Source organism: Panthera leo, chromosome A1 (genome assembly GCF_018350215.1).
Source record: "Panthera leo isolate Ple1 chromosome A1, P.leo_Ple1_pat1.1, whole genome shotgun sequence".
NCBI classification, from domain to species: Eukaryota; Metazoa; Chordata; class Mammalia; order Carnivora; family Felidae; genus Panthera; species Panthera leo.
The window spans coordinates 218,501,121-218,522,457 of record NC_056679.1 but is presented as its reverse complement, the minus strand read 5'-3'; positions in this window follow the sequence as shown (position 1 = coordinate 218,522,457).

Below are 21,337 nucleotides of genomic sequence, written 5' to 3'. Positions count from 1 at the left end.
TAAACAGACATTTTACCATATAATTTAATATTTTTATAAATAATAGATATGATTTATCAAACTGGTACAAATTTTTGCACTATTAAGGGCTTAGAATCAAGTACATACTTGTTATGATAATATGCTGGGGTTTCTTTAGCCCAATCTTTAAAGCATATTTTACTGTGGAAGATTATTTCTGTTAATAGTGAGAGCTACCCAATATTTCAGTTTCCAAAAATAGTTGATAAATATAATAAAATTTAAATCCATAGTGTTTATTCAAGAACAATACATTATTGCCCAAATTCACGGATTTTGTTATGTATTATTTCTAAACCCTAATGCTGGTTAGTAATCGCCTGTCCCAAGTAACAAAAAACAAACAAGAAAGGAGAAATTAATGATTCCCTATCTTAAATAATTCTTAGGTCCCACCAACATATTGTCCAAGTGATTTATAGAATTTTAAGGTATATATCTGGATGTTGTCTTTATGGTCAGCTAAACTAAATCCCTCACTCTATACATGAAGACAGTGGGCTAGGAAAGAAAGGCAAGTGGTGTCATGCAGATGAGATCTTACTTCCTAGCTGTGTTTCATTAACTGATTTATCTCAGTAGAAACATCTAGTAAGTGCATACCCACAGTCATACCTCTGTCTTCTAACTCAAAATTTATTGTTTTTTTCATTCTACTAGGTCATATCATAAACATACTATATGAAGTCATAGCATGACCACTTAATTTGAAAGCACTTAACTCTCTCTCACACACATTCACACACACTAACAAAGAAAGAATAGTACCTTAGAGAAAGAAATTTCTACACCATAAGGCTCATGTAGAAAAAGACAGAGAGAGACAGAGACAGAGAGAGAGATACCACTACCTAGATGATATTCCTTGCCTAGCAAAATGATGAAAAAGCAAAAAAACAAAAACAACAACAAAATTAATGTCTTTAAATAGTGAGCTCTATGTAACAGCAATAGTTCAAATTTATAAATAAAACAGCAGTATGAGAATGAATAAAATCTTCATTCTCAGAATAAATTTTCCTTATTTATTAGATTCTAGTTTTGATAGGTTTTATAGATATATTTAACATGTCTGACAATAGAATAGCATCCTTTAGACCTGAATGTGGGACAGGAAACCATCAAAACCCTAGAGGAGAAAGCAGGAAAAACCTCTTTGACCTCAGCCGCAGCAATTTCTTACTTGACACATCTCCAAAGGCAAGGGAATTCAAAGCAAAAATGAACTATTGGGACCTCATGAAGATAAAAAGCTTCTGCACAGCAAAGAAAACAATCAACAAAACTAAAAGGCAACCAACGGAATGGGAAAAGATATTTGCAAATGACATATCAAAGGGCTAGTATCCAAAATCTATAAAGAGCTCACCAAACTCCACACCCAAAAAACAAATAATCCAGTGAAGAAATGGGCAGAAAACATGAATAGACACTTCTCTAAAGAGGACATCCAGATGGCCAACAGGCACATGAAAAGATGCTCCTCATCGCTCCTCATCAGGGAAATACAAACCAAAGCCACACTGAGATATCACCTCACGCCAGTCAGAGTGGCCAAAATGAACAAATCAGGAGACTATAGATGCTGGAGAGGATGTGGAGAAACGGGAACCCTCTTGCACTGTTGGTGGGAATGCAAACTGGTACAGCCACTCTGGAAAACAGTGTGGAGGTTCTTCAAAAAATTAAAAATAGACCTACCCTATGACCCAGCAATAGCACTGCTAGGAATTTACCCAAAGGATACAGGAGTACTGATGCTTAGGGGCACTTGTACCCCAATGTTTATAGCAGCACTCTCAACAATAGCCAAATTGTGGAAAGAGCCTAAATGTCCATCAACTGATGAATGGATAAAGAAATTGTGGTTTATATACACAATGGAGTACTACATGGCAATGAGAAAGAAAGAAATATGGCCCTTTGTAGCAACGTGGATGGACCTGGAGAGTGTTGTGCTAAGTGAAATAAGTCCTACAGAGAAAGACAGATACCATATGTTTTCACTCTTATGTGGATCCTGAGAAACTTAACAGAAACCCATAGGGGAGGGGAAGGAAAAAAAAAAGAGGTTAGAGTGGGAGGGAGCGAAACCATAAAAGACTCTTAAAAACTGAGAACAGTCTGAGGGTTGATGGGGGGTGGGAGGGAGGGGAGGGTGGGTGATGGGTATTGAGGAGGGCACCTGTTGGGATGAGCACTGGGTGTTGTATGGAAACCAATTTGACAATAAATTTCATATATTAAAAAAAAAGAATAGCATCCTTTAAATTTTTGCTTTGTTTTTAATGTTGCCAGCAGTCTCTGACGGAGCTAAAATTTACCAACACTGAATTAACCATAATACAGAGATTTTAAGCAATAGAAACTCACAGTACACATTAAGAGACTAATGCTTACAAAGAAGGGGATTCATGCAGAAAATCAGATTAGGATTCTAGTGCTTTACATCATTGTCAGCCAACAACAGCCCTAGTGTTCTCTTTCATTCATGAATACTAGGACCTTGCTCAGTGACTCAGAGTGCCTAGACTAGAGAACTGTCTTGAATGAGGAAGTCACCCAAATAGTTAAGTGAACGGATAAAATAGAAAATCATATTCTCTGGATGGTGATGTAGATATACAAACATATCAGGGACAATCCTGGTAACCTCATCTTCTTTGAAGACCATTGTACCAAGAATGGGCACATGCAATTTGATCAGATGTATATAAAATGAACTCCATTTTTGATGTTTGACTGACAGCTTTTAGCTTCATCTCTTCCACTTCCCTTTGCCTCACATCTGAGCAAGCTGATAAGAAAGCCTGGGTGCTCCCTGCTTTGACAAAAGAGGTAGTTTCAAACTACACATGCTTTCTTTTTTTTCATTATTTTTTTTTTACTATTTATTTTTAGAGAGAGAGAGACAGAGTACAAGCACGCAAGGGGCAGAGACAGAGTGAGACACGGAATCCGAAGCAGGCTCCAGGCTCCGAGCTGTCAGCACCGAGCCGGACTCAGGGCTCAAATTCACGGACCGCGAGATCATGACCTGAGCCAAAGTCAGATCCTCAACTAACTAAGCCACCCAGGCGCCCCCAAACTACACATCTTTAAAACCACCCTATGTTACCATAGTAACCCTCAGCCCTGCCACACCCCCTAAATACTATAAACCTTAAACCAGTCTCCCATCCTTGTACTCTTAAGCTATTTTAGTTCTAATTTTAGGAGATCTACCCTGTTATCCACAAGGGTCTCAATATGTGAGTAATAAAACCTCCTATGTTTCAATTTGTATGTGGTATCATCAGTCTTGATATCTGAGCTATTGTCTATAGCTTGGCCACAACAGTGCATAAATCAGAAGACACATCTATAACCTCCTGCTTCTTCATGTGAATGTTGAACTTGCTCTAGTGCCTGGCTCTCCTTAGGATTATTTACTGCATTATGCTTTAAATTACCATCAAATCCAAGTATTTTCTCTAGAAATTCCTTTCTTTGCTTATGTTAGCCACATTACTTATCTTTTATTTATATCCAATATTTCAATTGATTTCTGATCAACTGTTTATCTTTGCATATGTTTTTTTTTAATTTTTTTTTCTTTTTTCTTTTAAAAGATTAACTTAAGGCACCTGGGTGGCTCAGTGGATTAAGTGTCTGACTTCAGCTCAGGTCATGACCTCATGGTCCGTGAATCCAGTCCATGAGTTTGAGCCCCACATTGGACTCTGTGCTGATAGCTCGGAGCCTGGAGCCTGGAGCCTGCTTTGGATCCTGTGTCTCCCTCTCTCTCTGCCCCTCCCCTGCTCACACTCTGTGTTTCTCTCTCAAAAATAAACATTAAAATTTTTTTAATAAAATAAAAAATAAAATAAAAGGTTAACTTATACTGTGATCAGAAAAAAATGCATATATGCTGATATACAAACATATTATAATATATTGTTACATAATTGTTGTGGTTAATTTTACTTGTTAAATTGACTAAGCCACAGAGTGTCCAGATATTTGGTGAAATATTATTCTCAGTGTGTCTAAGGGGATGTTTTAGATGAAATTAGCATTTGAAACAGATGAGTAAAGAAGATTGACCTCCCTAATGTGGGTGGGCCCCATCCCTCAATTGGAAGGCAGAGCAAAACAAAAAGGCTGACCCTTCCACAAATAAAAGGGAGTTCCATCTTCCTGACTGCCTTGAGCTGGGACTTTGATTTTTTTTTTTTTCCTGCTTTGAATTCTAACTGAAACATTGGCTCTTCTTGGGTTTCATACCTGTTGACCTTCAATTGGACTATACACTATCAGCTCTCCTGGATCTCCAGCTTGCCAGCTGCAGATCCTAGAACTTTTCAGCCTCCACAACATGTGAGCATGTGTGTGTGTGTGTGTGTGTGTGTGCGTGTGTGTATACTCATGCTATTGAATCTGTTTGTCTGGAGAGTTCTGGCTAACTCAATTTTATTTTAATATTTACTGTTGTAGCAAATATATTTTCTATTTTCCTATTTCCTATATTTCATATACACTAAGTCACTTTTCTGTTAAAAATAAAGGGAATTAAAAATTGATGAAAAAAGTAAAGTTACTGAACTGGCTACTGAGATAAAATTATTTAAAGGCCAAAATCAAGAGAATTGAAATCTAGGAGATTCAAGTTGAGAAGTGCTATACTCATCCCATATCTTATTTAAAAATATACATATATAAGTGTATATATATGTGTATATATATACACATATATATTTGCATTTTAATGATGCTTACATTTAAATGAGATTTTAGAATAGTGTGTATCATACTTTTGAAAGCCTAGTTGCTCAAAAGGCCATAGAGTATTAGTATATTAAGAGCATGTATCTACTTAGAGGAAGGATGTCACTAGGGTTATGTGTCTTCCAAGTGTAATGCTCCAAGGATTGAATATATAAAAACTATTGCATACTGCCTTACTGGTTTGTTATTTTATTTACTTACAAGGAATGCCATGTGATGTTGTATACAAAAGTTAAAGCCCAATAATAAGCTTTATTGGAAAACGCTGATAAGCACAGTTCTCATTGAAATGCATGCATTTTAAATACAATTTCCTTTTATTCTACTCTTTATGTTCTCCTAAGTGCTATCACCATGTTACCATGGTTATTCAGGTGTTAATAACTGACTTCAATTTTAAGAATTATTCTTAAATGTACTTTAATACTGTGCCTACAATGACTCTACCACAGAAAAGATCTTTTCAAGTTTTGCATATTTGGCAAAACTTTATCTGATCAATAAATCTCACATGCTTGCATCTCTTAAGAGTAGATCTTTTTCTCCAGAGGAGTATAGTGCTAGATTCTTTACTTGGAATTATCAGAGTAATTACTGTGTGTTGTACTTATTAACAATATTCATGAACTCTCTCATGAATCAAAATATATTTCTCATGCTAACTCACTTGTAACATAAGCTACTGTTTAGTTTTGCAATCATAAGAAATGAAAAGATAAATGTATTTATTATGCATTAGGAAGAGCAACATTTTAAGATATACAAACAGCAGATGCACATGATTTATCCCTTGGTACAAAGGCAGATCAACTGAGAATACAATCATAAGATAAAATAATAATCTATGTCCTTTATTCAAAGCATCATTTTATCTTCTGATTCTTTAAATTATTTATTGTTTCCTCCAAATTTGCTATCCAGTCTCTACACAGTACACCTCAATATGTAGCTATGCAACTAACAACATACAGCATAAATAATAAGAAATATCAATATGTCACCTCCACAATCAAACCTAGCTCATTATTGCTAGATATTAATTCCATCGGAAATGGCTTTCCTGACTTACCACCATAAGTTTCAAGAACTAACATGAGGTTTTCCTTGCCTCTGCAATATTAAAAGCATATGTCAAGATGGGTCTTCATTGGTGGTAAAACTTGCTGACCCACAGTAAACAGGGGGCTGCCGAGGTATTCAGGTAGTTTGTTAAAGCAACAGAATCTATCCAATTCTGTGTTATACACTTTTCTAGACATTTTACACATAATTCTCACAATAACATTGTGAGGTATGATCTATAAATATAAAAATGAAGAAAACCACCTTTCTGCTTTGAAGGAGGTTAAACATAGGGTAAAGAAAACACATTTGCAGAATTGATTTATCCTGCAATACAATAAACGATATAATAGAACTATGTCAAGAGACCAGAGTCCAGATAACTGGGTGAAAGAATAGTGAGGATGCCTTCACAAAGGAAGCAATATTTGCATTGGAACCATGAGGACGAGTAGAATTTTTTTCAGATGAAGAAGGGTGGAAGAAAATTCTTAGCAATAATGTAACTCCAAACTGTCAACAAATAGGGTGTGTTCAGTTTGGTAAAATGCATATTGAAGAAAATGTGTATGGGGTCATGGTGATACATGGCATAGGATTTACCTTATGGAATTTAAATGTATAATCAAATAATATAGATTAATCCAATAATTATTATGTATAGGGTATATTATTAGAGTATAGCGATGAAAGAGAAGGTGAGGAGGTCAGCTGATTCTATATAGATATTGAGGTTTAGCATTATTAGTTACAAGAGATGGCAAAGTTAGAAGAGAAACTAATCAATCATTAGACACACAGGATGATTAGCTTAATATTCTTCTCTGTTGAATATCGCCTTTTTCCCCAAAATTCTCTTTTCTCATATTCCATGCCAATTTCTTTAAAATACTAAATTAAGAATAAATATTAAAGTTAAGAAGATACTACTTTCTTTAATATGTAGCATATTCATTTTTATTCATTTCTAGACCCACTCCCACTCCCACTCCCTTAGTTTTTATGATATAACATTTAATAATGAGCCTCTTCTAAAGAGCCTTCTTATTCACAAACTTCCCCATCTGAATAAATGTTACATAAAAAAAGCCAAATTCATTAAACTAAAACATTACTCTGTTTAAATGGTTTTTCTGCCTGAAATATTAAAATAAATTGGTTAATTATTGACTTAAGACTAGATCATTTTATTTGTGGCAAAATTTCAATAAATTTGCTCAACCTACTGTTTCCTTTTAAGCCACTTAAGTTTAGTGAAATTATTATTTGGTTTTCCTTTCACAGTTACATGATTGTCCCAGTTTGTTCCCACATGTTATATTATCTGCATTAGTAGTATTAGTTGCCATATTCTCTAAGTTCTAATTCTTACAACCCTCAAAAACCAACTAATTATCCTCTGTAGTATACTTATGAAGAAATAGTTTCTTAAAGAGCTTGCCATATTTGGGTGTTGGTATTTATAATCAGGAAGCGGAACAGACAACCTTGACTTGCTCTTGGCTTTCCTGGCTTTCCCAAGTACCAAGAACTTAAGGGAAGTTCTAAACTTCAATTAACTATCTCACTTCTAAAATAACTATAATATATTTCTCCATTTTATACGTGGTTCATGATTAACATTTTTTGGTATATGAGTCTGAGACATAATGTAGAGAGTATCAGAAGATCCTGGAATTAAAGCCTTATGAGGTAACTGGATGGAATGTATGGGTTTACACCCCTGGTGGAAGACAGGGTGGCTCACCAAGTAGTGGTCCAATGTACACTGAAGTTGAAACCATTTAAAGGACAATAATTTCAAACATTCTCCAGAAACACACTTTTTTGTTGTTGTTGCTGTTGTTCATTTAAGCGGAGGTATTCTGGTAAATTTTCACTTTCTACTCGATACAATACTTATATAAATTGTTTTATACTAGGAAGGTACATTTTTCAACTCAGAAAAAAAGCTCAGTTTCAATACTTAGTGTTCAAATATTTGGCTACAGAGAAACACTTAAGAAATTCTCCAAGAGTACTATTCAAAGCACTTTACATAAATGTAATTCAATTAAACTAAATACTCAGATTAAAATATTATAGTAGACAGTTTGCAAAAAAAAAAAAAAAAAAAAAAAGTGCTGCATTCATCTCTGCCTCTGGGTCCATAAGATAGTGAGTCTCATGTCCCCAGCCCTTTCCCCAGTCACCCCAGCCAGAACCAGCAAAATAGAGCACCCTGCTTACTTACAGCTGATTTCAGTGGCATGAGAGTGCTGACAGGGGACCAGAAGAGCTACCCCACTGTGTTGTGCCCAATTTTCTGATCCACATAATTTGACCTAAATAATGTTGTTTTAAGCCACTTTATTTGAGTTAGTTTGTTACACGGAACTAAATAACTGATATAAATATTACACACAGACCTAAATACTTAAAGGGCTTTGTCCATAGAGAAACCAAACGTAAATCCTGAAAACACAGGAAATGAGTGCTACAAATGAAATCATATATATTTCAGCCTAAACTACTCCCAGAGAAAAATATGCCAGAAATTATTTGGTTTTATTATAATTGTAAAGATGTATACTTGACCTAAGAATTATTATAAAGTATCACTGAATATAAGAACTAACTTAGATAAAATTTGAAGGCTCCAGATAAAGAAACAATATTATAATTGAGAAAAGTAATAAAATTAATAAATATCAGGTTCATTGAGGAATAAGGGAGACAAGAAGAGAAACCAAATTTACACATAATTTGAAATGGCACAAGGGATAAAATCAGTCACAAAGAACAATCTCTGAAGTGTAAGGTAATTGATTAAATACAAAAAATAAAACTATAAACTTTTTTAAAGCTAATTCACTTAAGGGGCAAAATTGAATTTTTATTCAAACCAGATCAGAAAGATTTTACAGTTAACAAACCATTGCACACATCCATCCCTACACACAAATTTTTAAATGCATACATCAGCAAGAGAGAAAAGGATCCAGAAAATAAGGTCTGATATGCAAATAAAATGAAGAATAAGGCAATAGTTATGTAGATAATATAATTTTGACTGTAAAACAGTAGTAACTGTAGTAGTAGCAATATCAAATAAACAGAAACCAAAAATATTAGAGAATCGGGCGACCTGGACAGCTCAGTCGGTTAAGCATCTGACTTCTGCTCAGGTCATGATCTTGCAGTTCATGAGTTCGAGCCCTGCATTTTGCTGTTGCAGAGCCCACTTTGGATCCTCTGTTTTCCTCTCTCTCTGCCCTTCCCCCACTCACACTCTTTCTCTTTCTCAAAAATAAACATTTTAAAAAATATTAGAGAATTAAAATACTGGAGAAAATTAAGCAATGAGGCTAGCAGTTAGATTTAAGTTTTCTGCAGTCCTTACACAGCTTTATGTTTGGAATAAGGAATAGACTTGGTTAAGTAGGCTTGTCAGAGTTTTAGGTAAAAACCACGAACAGAAGAGAAATAGAGGAAGCAAAATTTATGAACTAGGAAAGGGAAATTGATTGATTTTAACAAACTCAGTATAATCAGTATATATAAAAGAAGCCAATAAAGTATACATGTATATACACATATATAGAGAGAGCTATGTCAAGAGAACAAAGTCCACATAACCAAGGGAAAGAACAGGCAGGGCACCTTCATAGAAAGAAGAACCAATATTTGAATTGGACATGTGAAGACGAATAGAAATTTTAAAGTACTCTGATTAAAGTACAAAATGTGTATTTTATTGTATATAAAATACATAGTAATGTGTAAATATATGCCCATATCAAAGTAAAAGTGAGTAAACTTTAAAAGAATTAGAAAAACTGTCAGGTCTGATTACAAAATCAACAAAGAAGCCAAAAACATTGAAATCATCTATATGGTCTCTAAAAAAGAGAAATGCCTTAAGCAAAGTAATCAGAAGGAACAAAGTTAAATCATAGAAAAATACAAATTGTAAAAATATTTTCTTGTCAAAAAGGTGAAAGGTTAGAAAAAAAGGTAATTAGACAAAAATAGATCAATAAATTGTACTACAAACAATGCTAATGCTAATAATGATAACAACATATGCTTGGGCGGCACTTATTGTATTTCAGGGATTCTTCCAACCCCTTAATATTGACTTAGGTCACTAGAAAGGAGAACCTGAGAAAGTATTCAAGCTCTAATGATTTCATTGGTAGTTTCAAATCCAGGTCTGCAACAATGAGTAGTATAGACTAAAGACAAAGGAGAAGGCAATGACATATAATGTGATAAACAGGGGCAAAATTTTTTTAAAGTTTTAAAAATATATAATAATGGGCTGTTTGTGAGGAAGTGTTTTTGCTCAGATGCAGTACTTCTGAAGAATTAACATAATTAACAAGTGTCAAGGAATGGCCACAGTTGTTTTTGGCTTAATGACAATAGAGTCAAATAATTCAGAAGATATCGTAATCTTCAATGTTTGTGGACCCTAATAACAGAATTTCAAAATTTATGAAGAAAAAAAGTAAGAGAAATAGACAAATCCACAATTATAGCTGAGCTGGAAGATTAAAATATCCCTCTTTTCATAATTAAAGGAACTAGAAAGCGAAAGAGAAAGAATATATATTAAAAAAAAATTAAAAACAAGATCTCAATAGCTTGCCCTACTTGTCATTTGTAAAACTTAAAGCCAGAAACTACAGAGTAAACATTTATTTTCAAATGTACATAGGAAGTCAAATAAAAATAACAAAAGACACAAATAGAACCATGAAATTGTATTCTACAAATTTAAAATGGGTGAAATTATACAGAGAGTGTTCTTTGACCAAAACAGAGTAAAACCAGGTATCAACAAAAGTAAAATTCTGGAAAATCCAAATATTTAAAAATTAAACAACATTCTTCTAAACAACCATGACAACCATTTCCACAAGTGTTTCATTAGGCTCCTCATTTAAAACAAGTAGCAAGATTCTATGCCCACAATTAGGCACTCCCTTCATATCCAAATGTGGGCAGACAAATCTGTGTGAAAAAGCAACCAAGAGAAACAGTGTAGGAAACAAATATCTGAAGAGTAACACAAGTTAGTATCAGTAACACTGATAACCAGTGACAAATTTCTTTCTGAAATAGATGGATGGAACCAACCAAAAAAATTAACTAATAATATAAAAGATTTAATAAGTCGAATCTATATAAAGAATCCTACAATTAATAATTTATAAGTACAAACCTTGTCTTACATGTCAAAAATGATTATAAAGAAAACGTTTCACTAAGAAAGGCATGTTCTATCACATATTAAAAAATAAATGTTTTAGGGGCGCCTGGGTGGCTCAGTCGGTTAAGCGTCCGACTTCGGCTCAGGTCATTATCTCACGGTTCGTGGGTTCAAGCCCCGCGTCGGGCTCTGTGCTGACAGCTCAGAGCCTGGAGCCTGTTTCAGATTCTGTGTCTCCTTCTCTCTGTGACCCTCCCCTGTTCATGCTCTGTCTCTCTCTGTCTCAAAAATAAATAAACGTTAAAAAAAAATTTTTTTTAAATAAATGTTTTATATTAAACTTAATATTCTTTTCCTAAATATTGGAAATAAGAGGAACATTTCAACTCACCTTGTGAAGTAGGCATAATTTTGATAACCAAAAAGATATAAGCTAGAAAATGTACAGACTAATCTCATATAAAGTATGAATGGAAAATTACCATACAAAACAGTAGCTAAACATGTCGAATACTGTATAAGGAAAAATTCATTGTATCCAATTGATTTTACTCCAGGGATATAAGTTTTGTTTGCCATTTGAATAATATAAGTTAAATTCACCATATCAGCTAACTAAAGGGGAAAAAAAAAGAGTCATCATTATAATGGGAGGATAAAACAATCAATAAACTTCAACACCTGTTTAGTATACATATGTTCAGCAAACTGGAAATAGAGAATAACGCTCTGCTCTCATAAAGGATATTTTCCAAAAACCTATAACAAACGTTAAAAATGGTTTACAATATTCCATTTAAAATCAGAAATGAGATATAATTATTTCCATCTGGCAGTGTGTCTGAGAGCAAGGTCTATGCAGATGAGAAAATAAAATAAAATTCATAGAAACAAGACAGAAAAATGCTATTTCTATTCACAAATGATATATGGATTTTTTTACATTTATGTATTCTTGAGAGACAGAGAGCGAGCATGAACAGGGGAGGGGCAGAGAGAGAAGGAGAACCAAATCCAAAAGAGGCTCCAGGCTCTCAGCTGTCAGCATAGAGCCTGACGAAGGGCTGGAACCCATGAACCATGAGATCACGACCTGAGCCGAAATCAGACGCTCAACCAACTGAGCCACCCAGGTGCCCCATATATGGTTTTCTTGAAGAGAAATGCAGAATAGAAACAATTAGAACATGTAAGTGAGAGTAACAATATTGCTAGATATAGGTTCATTATTTATTTATTTATTTACTTAATATACACAATATGTAAATATAAGATATTTAAGAACTAAGATAAATTCATTTGTATTTTAAGGTAAAAATAATAACACATCTTTGAATATATTAAAGAAGAACTAAATTAATGGAAAAAGAAAAAGATAATGAATGCAAGTGTAGAGAACAAAAATAGGCCTACACAAATTGAAAAACAAATTGAAAAATGGCAGGAGTGGCATTGCAGATAAGTGGGGCAAGTTGGACTGACAGGTTACTAACTGGCATTGGGGTGTAGATTTAGCCAAATGAGAAAAAATGGACTGTAATTCATGTCATTAACAATCATCGGTTCTGAGTAAATTATAATAATAAAATATAAAATATAACTATGCAATAGCATTGGTAATTATTTTACAGCTAATATTATACAATTGATATATAATATGTAACATTATGTATTAAAATATTATATAATTGGTATATAATATGTAATCTTATATACTAAAAGATATAATATAGATATATATACTATATAAGATATAGAGTGGTAATTATATTACTGATACTACATTCCGGTTATGTAATACTAAAATAGTAATAATAAATATTATTCTTATCACTAAAGTTCACTGAATACTTAACTGTGACAACCAGTGATCTAAGGAATTTAATTCTCCAGAAACCTGTAAATCTGGCATTTTAGTGCTCCCCATTTAAGCAGAAACCGTAACATAGAGAGGATAAGCAGCTCATCAGAAGTTATAAAGTTAGCTAATATGTCAAGATCTTTTTCATCATCTGACCTGACCTTGTGATGGTTATTTCAAAAGTTAGAAATATTTCCCCAAAAAATTGATGTACATGGATGTGATTTAACATATAAAAATTACTTCTGATGACAGTGATTTTAAAAGAAAAACTATCCAAAAAACTTAAATACCACTTACTACATGCACATACACACACACAAAAAAACAACTAAGTGAATTGGGTAATATTTGTACAAAGGAAGACATTATAGCTTTGAGGTTAAATTACCTTCAATTAAAAGGATCCACATTGATGAATCTCCTAAATATAATACTGAATCAAGAAGTTACAAAGGACTATATTAAAAACGTGGCAGCTTTATAAAGACATATAAAATCAAACAATATGCTTCCTTAGGCATATATACATAGAAAATAAAACATACCAAAAAAAGCAAAGAATATACAGTATATATTTTTTGTGTATCTTATATCTTTATCTCTCTCTCTTCCTCTCTCTATCATCTACCTACCTACCTACCTACCTACCTATCATTTATCTATCTATGTAAAACAGAGAGTTTGGAATTATCAACCTTCAAGAATATTTTTTTTTAATTTTTTTTAAATTTATTTATTTCTGAGAGAGAGATACAGAGTGCAAGCAGGGGAGGGGCAGAGAAAGAGGGAGACACAGAGTCCAAAGCAGGCTCCAGGCTCTGAGCTGTCAGCACAGAGCCTGACGTGGGGCTCGAACTCACGGATGGTGAGATCATGACCTGAGCCGAAGTCGGACGTTTAACCGACTGAGCCACCCAGGCGCCCCAAGAATATTTTTTAAGGAGATGAATTCATTAAGCAATGTGTATGAATGGATCCCGAGTTGTTTTTAGGAGTGTTAGTTGAATGTCATCTTTATTGAAACCATCAAATATTCATTCTTTAGAAAAAGATTGAAAAGTTTGCAGTATTTGTGTTTTATATTTAATTCTCAAACAAAATATTACATATCTTACAGCTATAGAGGCTACAGTAATCATCAGCAGTTCAACTTTTTATGATAAGATAAATAATGAAATATGCCTCTTGTGGTTATTTCACATATAGAAATACTAATTATAATAGGGAAATTAACATATCCTTCTAAAAGAGAGTGATACTGAATTCAATTTTTTAATGAGGGACATATAACTGTTAGACAGAAATTATTACTGATACAATCCTTTTAATACCTCTAATCCAATTCTTGTCATCCCAAGGCAATCAGAAAAGCATTCTCTAAGCAATTTACTCTACCCATGGGTAATGAACCTAAAACAGCACAAAACAAAAACAGGGTAAACACTAGAGACCTAACTGCAGATATTTTAATAGTGCCTGCATTTTTCCTTATTTGTTAACCAGTGAAGTGAGAGCTGTGCTCCTGGCAGATGTATCTCTGAGCCCTGACCTCCATTTCAAACAGAGCATATCTACTTTTTTTTTTTATTGGATTGTTTGATATTGGTCTTTTAAGTAAGATTTTGGTTTGAACAAATGGGTCCACGACTAAACATACCCAAAAAACACCAATGTGAAAACCCATCCTGCTGTGAAAGATGGTCTGCCTATAGCAACCATATGCCCATATATAAATATAAGTATATATACAAATATATAAAGTGTACTATTTATATTAGAGAATATGCTAAGATATATACTCAATTGAATAAAAATAATAATAGGCCAGATTTTTCACTTAAAAATGTGTTTATGCATTCATCAATTGACTTTAATTTATGGACATTGCTTAATGGCATTCTTAGGACATATTCAAAATTACCAAAAGTTATTTAATGTATGTCTAACGGTGAGTATTTATCACCTTACATAAGGTCCTGTTTTTCCTTATAAACTGAAAGCATTTGATTCATATTTGTTATATGCATAAAAGTATGTTTGTCATATTTTTTTCCTTACATAGGAAATTGGAAATAAAATTTTATTGTATGTACTGTACTAAGAAATTAATGTATCTATCCTAAAAGAGGAGAAGTAAGGTCAAGGGCAGAGCTTAAATAACATAAAAGTTTAATTTTGAATGAAAATGAAGTGTAATAAAATGTATAGAATCTTTTCCAAAAATATAAAGAAGATTCTATTCCTCCCTCATCCATTTATTCTTTCCAACAGTTGCCTTTCACTTTTCCTTTATTTAATTTAACCATTTAAAAAAATATACTACCTGCCTATTATATTTGGAGTTTTATTACATGCAGTGTTCCATCCATAAGAGTTTTACATCCTAATGAGAAACAAATACATTACAGAGTATTATAGTATAAAGTACAGATTTAAATAATGAAAATGATGAAAATAGATTAAAATGTACAAGTGTATAAGTGGATAAAATGAAACAGTAGGAAATACTTTTCAGAATATTTAAAAGTTCTACCCAGTTAAGAAATGAGTAAGAGCTGTTAATATGTGTATGTAGAGGAAGACATCTGAGGTTAAATTAGCATATGCCCAGAAAAAATGAAAGAGAATGGTATGTTCATTAAACAACCATTATTTTTAGTACTGGTAGATGGAAAGTGGAAGAGTATGTGAGGGAAAACACAACTAGACAGGTAAGAGAGTTAAAAAACCTTCAGGTCATTAAGAGCTCTGTGTACAAAGGTAAGAAATTAGATCATTATGTAAGTTATAAAGGTAAATGCAGGTTATAAAAATGAGTGATCTGATCAAGTATGTCTAGCAGTAGCACAGTGGATGATGCTGAGGGAGATGGTGCTAGAGTTAGGAATGATAGTGTGAGTTTATCAAATAAATTATGAGTTCTTTAACCAGAAAAAATATAAGTATAAAAAATGTGAGCAAAATATTTAGGAAATAGGAATAGAAGTTCTTTGTCATTGGGGCACCTGGGTGGCTCAGTCGGTTAAGCGTCCGACTTCAGCTCAGGTCACGATCTCGCGGTCCGTGAGTTCGAGCCCCGCGTCAGGCTCTGTGCTGACAGCTCAGAGCCTGGAGCCTGCTTCCAGTTCTGTGTCTCCCTCTCTCTCTGACCGTCCCCCACTCATGCTCTGTCTCTTTCTCTCAAAAATAAATAAACGTTAAAAAAAATTAAAAGTTCTTTGTCATCGGTTCAATGCAATATTTCAAGGCAAGAGAGGATCTAGCAAGAACCCTGTTTCTAATTTAGGTAAGAGATCAATGAAAATGTCGTGCTTACTTAAGTTCTAATTTTGAGAAGGCTTGGGCGAAATCACTTAAGATTGAATATTATTAAACTTAAAGTTTCTGTAAGATTACATATAATAAGTAAAATAATATTTAATGGTGGAATTCAGGAATACAATTTTGGCAGAAGTTCTAAGTTTCATCGTCATGACTACAAAACAAAATTAAAATTATGTAGCTAAATGCAGTCTTAGAATTACCTTTCAAGAAATGGACTGAGTAAATCTAGCAAAAACAAGCACAAATTTATATTTTATTTTATTCAAGTATTAGGTAATGGTATTAATGTTAAAGTACACAGGCTTTATGAAGAAATGAGCAGTCAAAACACCATTTTATCTTCAGAAAAACAAAGGTCATAAAAAAACCAATAATTGGCTTTTTCAAAGGTAGGCAAACTGTGGCCCATGGGACTGACATCTGTTTTTATAAACAAAATTGTTTAAGTTTATTTATTTTTGTGAAAGTGAGAGAAAGAGAGAGAGAGAGAGCAAGAGAGCACATGTGCTCATGAGCAGGGCACAGACAGAGAGAGAGGGAGAGAGAGAATCCCAAGCAGTCTCTGCACTGTCAGCACAGAGCCGACTCAGAGCTCAATCCCAGAACTGCAAGACCATGACCTGAGCAGACATCAAGAGCTGGAAGCTTAACTGACTGAGCCACCCAGGCACCCTATAAATAAAATTTTATTGGAATGCATACATATGCACTGGTGGCTGCTTTTGAGGTACAGCAGCACAACGAAATAGATGCGACAGAAACTACATAGCACTTGAATTAATACATTTTGTATCTGGCCATTTAAGAAGATTGCCAGGCACTAGTCTATTGAATTTGGAAATATGGAAATAATTGGTATTTCAATTAAATGAAAAGAATAGTTGAGATTGTAGTATAGCTATCCATTTGGCTTTTTATAGATATTATTCTAAAGAACAGCAAAAATATTATTGGCAATACCTTATCTAATATTTAAATTTTTTAGTGATGTTCAAATAATCTATACTTTTCAAGTAGTAAAAATAAAACACAATGGTAAAGAAATTTTTTTTAATGCTTATTTATTTATTTTGATAGAGAGAGAGAGAACACATGAGTGCAAGTCAGGGAGGGGCAGGGAGAGAGGGAGAGAAAGAATCCCAAGGAGGCTCCAAGCTGTCAATGCAGAACTCCAAAGCCAGGTGCAGGACTCAGTCTCACAAAGTGTGAGATCATGACCTGAGCCAAAACCAAGACTTGGGCGCTTAACCAACTGAGCTACCCAAGAGTCCCTAAGAAATAGTTTTTAATGTAAGAAACAAAATGTGAAACATGCCAAAGACGGATTAAAGCAAGGAATTTCACCCTCGCTTACACAGTCAAGAAATTTGAAAACCTTGATATTGAGACTTACCTGATGTAATGGTTTGTGAATAGCTCAAATATCAGGGTTTTTGAATTTCTAGCCATGTAATTTCAATGTGTATATGATTGATAAATATAAATGTAAAGATGATAAAAAATAAGCAACTAGGACAAATATGATAAAAATTAATAATAAAAGAGGTATGGCACTAAAATAAATTATAGTATAATGAACCAATAAAGAAATCTATACGGGAGGGAAACAGGAAATAGGGGCAGATTATCAAATACAATAAGTAGTTCAGAGAGGGACAAAATGCTATTCCCCCCAGAATACTGGCAAGAGTTGAAGTATATTGGAATATTGTCTATGAAAATTTAAAACACCTCAAAATCTCTAAAAATAAATGTATATGTCTCATCAAGAGGGTTGTCATTACATTATTAGATTCTCAGTACTATATATTTCTCTTAAATAGAATTGCTTCATGTAATTAGTTTTTAAAATAGTAGGATAGGGGCGCCTGGGTGGCTTCATTGGCTGAGCATCCGACTTCAACTCAGGTCATGATCTTGCGTTGTGTGAGTTCCAGCCCCGTGTCAGGCTCTGTGCTGACAGCTCAGAGCCTGGAGCCTGCTTCAGATTCTGTGTCTCCCTCTCTCTCTGCCCTGCCCCGCTCATGCTCTGTCTCTCTCTGTCAAAAAAAACATTAAAAATTTTTTAAAAATAGTAGGATAATATCTAGTATGTATTTGGAGTTTTCAAGGGTTAATAAGTATGCATTTTTTTCTGCATGTGTTCACATATTAATAGAACCCACAGACAACCACCTATCCTTTAAAATGATTTTATTGGGGCGCCTGGGTGGCTCAGTCGGTTGAGCGTCCGACTTCAGCTCAGGTCACGATCTCACAGTCCGTGAGTTCGAGCCCCACGTCGGGCTCTGGGCTGATGGCTCAGAGCCTGGAGCCTGCTTCCGATTCTGTGTCTCCCTCTCTCTCTGCCCCTCCCCCGTTCATGCTCTGTCTCTGTCTCAAAAATAAATAAACGTTAAAAAAAATTAAAAATAAAATGATTTTATTGCATTATTCTACAGGCATAGTCATCTGAGTACATTGTGTTTTCTTGATTGTAATTATCCTTTACTAGATCAATATTTTATAAAGGCAGAATATATAGATGGATTGTTTTCCAAGCACATGTATTATATAGATAGTAAATGCTTTTATAAAACATGTATCATTATATCTTATATGTCATAATTTGTAAGACATAACATGATTTCATGTATCACTAAGAAACAAAAAAGGTGAGAATTAAGCTATGATATAATGTGCTCCTACTGATTGCAAGACATTTCAATTTTGAAAATGTTGAATATGGAAAATAAGCATTTCTAATCAATAAAATATTCTAATTTAAATACTAAAGCAAGGGCACCTGGGTGGCTCAGTTGGTTAAGCCTCCTACTTCAGCTCAGGTCATGATCTCACAGCTCATGAGTTTGAGCCCCACATCAGGCTCTGTGCTGATAGCTTGGAGCCTGGAGCCTGTTTTGGATTCTGTGTCTCCTTCTCTCTCTGCCCCTCCCCCACTCACACTCTGTCTCTGTCTCTCTCTCTCAAAAATAAATAAACATATAAAAAAATTTTATATAACAAAGCATGTAAAATATGGGGGCTGCTGGGTGGCTCAGTCAGTTGACTGTGCAACTTCGGCTAAGTACATGATCTCACCGTTGGGTAGTTCAAGCCCGGCATTGGGCTCTGTGCTGACAGCTCAGAGCCTGAAGCCTGCTTTGGATTCTGTGTCTTCCTTTCTCTCTGCCCCTCCCCCATTCTGTCATGTATGTATGTGTGTGTATATTAGCATATTAGGGAATAGAGGCTCTCTACCATGACATAAACAGTGAAATAAAATTGACTGAAATAATTTAAATTGGTTTGATCTCTTTTTGCATCTGTCTACAAGACTGATTTAACACGACAGGAATTTTCTGAATTGTATGTAGTAACATGAAAAGCTAATGAAACTGTAAGGTATTTTCCAACTCTCTCCGAGGGTAAACTATAAACATTTAGAGAGTCTGCTTATTTGTTTGTTTGTTTGTTTGTTTGTTTTGAGATTTATACATCCCAATGAAGAGGTTTTCATATATATATATTGAGAAAATAAATATGCACTATTCCAGAAGTCCTTTTTTAAAATACGAATGAATAAATATATTTATTGGATAAACAAAAAATAGATCATGCTTTTTCCATTTTCAAATTCTTTTTTTGTGTAGTTTCTAGCTTGTATTTAAATTCTCATTAGTTAACATATAGCATAATATTAGATTCAAGAATAGAGTTCAGTGATTCATCACTTACATATAACACCCAGTGTGGATCACAGTGCTTTCCTTAATACCCCTCACCCATTTAACCTATCCCCTGCCTACATCCCCTCCAACAGCCCTCAGTTTGTTGTCTATAGTTAAGAATATGTTTTATGGTTTGCCTCTCTCTTTTTCCCCCAATGTACGTCTTTTGTTTCTTAAATACTATATATGAGTGAAATCATATGGTATGTGTCTTTCACCGACTGACATATTTCACTTAGCATAACACACTCTAGCCTCATCCACGTTGTTGCAACTGGCAAGATTTCATTATTTTTGATGGTTGAGTAATATTCCATTGTATGTATATATGTATGTGTGTGTGTGTGTGTGTGTGTGTGTGTGTGTGTGTGTATACACACTACTTCTATATACATTCATCAGTCAGTGGACAGCTGGGCTCTTTCCATAATTTGGCTATTGTTGACAATGCTGATATAAACATCAGGGTGAACGTATCCAGTCTTATCAATATTTTTGTACCATTTGGGTAAATACCTAGTAATGCAATTTCTGGATGGTAGGGTAGTTCTACTTTTAACTTTTTGAGGAACCTCCACACTGTTTTCCAGAGTGGCTGCACCAGTTTGCACTCCCACCAACAGTGTAAGAGCATTCTCTTTTCTCTACATCCTTGCCAACACCTGTTATTTCCTGTGTTGTTAATTTTAGCCATTCTGACTAGCAAGAGGTGATATCTCATTGTAGTTTTGATTTGTATTTCCCTAATGATGAGTGATATTGAGCATCTTTTCATGTGTCTGCTAGCCATCTGTACATCTTCCGAAAAACATCTATTATCAAACTCAACACCCAGAAATTATTTTTGTCTCCAGAAAGATAAAATGATTTTACTTTAAGTTATTTTAATATTTCATTACAAATTTGAGGTCATATACTATAGAATAATGGAATCACATTATCACAATTTAAAGTAAAGTTCTAAACGGACTCTATCAGATGCGAGAGGTATCTTTTATATAATTTACTCAAAATACATTAACTAGTATTACTATAAAAACAGAGCAATATAGTATTATATTAATTACATATTCTAAATGCTTTCATTGACTGCATCTAACTTTAAAATGTTCAGTGTCTACACTTCACAAGGGACTTTAATCTCATCTCTTATTGAACATTGTTATAGATGAGAAAATGGAGATGTCTTACACTTCTATACCATAGGGCCACAATTCCAATATGCTACTTTCCTTTATGAGCTAAAACAATGGTTTCACTCCTAGGAACACTAGGCAACTATTTTGCTATTATTGGCACAGGGACCAGATGTGATGTATGTTCTATGTGGAAGTTCTACCTAGACAGTACATTACATAAATAATTTTGAAAATGTCATTAAAATTTTACTTT